Source organism: Platalea leucorodia (genome assembly GCF_965183815.1).
Source record: "Platalea leucorodia genome assembly, chromosome: 2".
Taxonomy (NCBI): domain Eukaryota; kingdom Metazoa; phylum Chordata; class Aves; order Pelecaniformes; family Threskiornithidae; genus Platalea; species Platalea leucorodia.
Genome location: NC_138824.1, coordinates 122,073,431 through 122,075,594, shown reverse-complemented (window position 1 = coordinate 122,075,594; position 2,164 = coordinate 122,073,431).

Below are 2,164 nucleotides of genomic sequence, written 5' to 3'. Positions count from 1 at the left end.
AGACATCCTTCAGAAGGTCTCACCTCTCCCAGTATGGTCGCAGCCTGAACTTTTCCCCCCCTCTGAAAGAAAACAAAGAAATAGAGTGTGAACTGGTTTTGTTTCCCCAAAGAAAACCTGTTCATCCTTGGTTTAACTGGCTTGTACCTTATAACCAAGGATATTGCATCTTTGCATCATCTTATCCATAAATATCCTGCAAGAGCAAGGTATAGCTTGCTGGAGATGGGGTAAGGAGGCATTAGGGAAGTACAATTTACACACCAGTGCAATTTGTTGCCAGAGTACTCATTCCTATGATCCTAAAACTCCTTGCTTGTGTAGGCAGGGAAATGGGGAAGGGAGGTTATGCAAAGGGTGGACAAATGTGGATGCAGTTTGGCTAAATATTCAAGTGAAAGCTGTCGCTCTGCCTCCAACTGCAAAGAGTGAGGATGTTGTTCTCTGTATGAACCAGCTCAGATGACTTGGATTTTTGCATGGGAACTCGGGCTTCTCGAGACCTACGGGAAAAATATACAGTGGAAAAAAGATCCATGTAGCAGTCAGCAGGATATTCCAGTTGGGCGACTTGAGTTATCTAGTGCAAGTAGTAGAGTGGAGGGGTTTTTCTTTCATCAGTGGAAAGAAAAGCTTCTCCAGAGGCAGTTTGCAGCAGGAACAAAACTCCAGCTTCCACTGCTGTAAAAACAGCCCAGTGGGACTACCTAGCCAGGCTGGGAATATAACAGGACAGAGACAAAAAGCCTCAGAATTTGCTCTTTGGAAATCTACAACTTTGATGAAACCCAACTAAAACCAATTTCAGTGTGTGGAAGTCTTTGTCGTCTATCGTTAGGAAGGGTCTTGAACATTAAAGTTGAGAGTCATCTGCTACAAACTTTACAGGTAAGCACCATTCTGGGCAGTTGGATTAGGGTTGTGTGCTGCATAATATTTGTGCAGAAAGAAACCAGAATTGCTATTTGTGGAAACATAAGCTTACTGATAATTGCACTCACTCTATGCTATTAATTAGAGGCTAAACAATGATATTGCTGTTGCCATTGGCAACGGAGTCTACAACCTTGTTTTTTTGGGTACTAGCATTAGGAAAAGAAGTCTGTTCCTCATTTGCCATGGTGTAGCAAAGGCAGAAAGACTCTGAGGCTTGCAGCTCAAAAAAAAAAAAAATATACTGCGCAAAGAGCCGTGTGTTCAAGTTGGCCTCTAAATTTATATTCATGTATTGAGAAGGCCCTGGTGGATAATTTGCCTCCAAAAGGCAGTCGATGCTGTCACCTTGCACTAGAGAGAGATCAAAATGGCACTGCACTGATCCATAGTGGCTGTAGGCTAGTGCTCAGAGCTTGGTTTTCAGGCAAAAGCAATGCTAGGATTCCAGTTCAAGGGTGATGAATTTCAACTGTTCTTGTGAGACTTGTGCCATAACTCAAGGGAAATATTTCTGGCTGTGATCCCCATTTTTTGACCATGAAAATGGCAGGCTATGTTTGTTTCTTGGGTGATTAACGCAGCCTGATGTTTTGTGTTGCTAATGTGGTGCAAAGCGGCTGCAATGCTCTGTGGATTTGAGCTAGCACTTCTTGATGGGAATAGGGCTACCTGGAGGAAGCCTGGACCCTCACAGATCATTTGAAAAGTGGATAGCAGATGCCTGTTATCTACAGCCTGCTCTCCTATGTTCCAGCATTTCCCTACAGGAAGCAGCTACTAAAGATTATTTTGGAGTAACATGCATGGGTTAGGGAAGGGTAGATTTTTTGGTAATGTATAAGGAACTTCATCATGTGAGGTTAGAAAATCATTGAATTTTGTCATCCTACATGAGTCTGATCTCTGTCAAACAGAACCTTCTCCCACAAAATGATTTAATTCTGCAAAAGAAATGATGCTGTATTAGTTCTCATATTCCGTCCTCATCCTGAAAGCTTAACCTTTTTCATTTATGGCCCTTCTATTTCATGTGTTTTTTGTCAAATTTCAGATCACAGCTGAGTTACTGCTGCTTGCATCAATAATGGTGATGATTTCTGTGGAACAATACTTCCCAGATCTGTTAAACCTCCCTGAAGTACGTTTGCTGAAACACTTTTCTATGTTTATATAACCGGTTGGGTCATTAAAGAATTGAGAGAGGTTTAAAAAAGAGATAGGAAGGAAA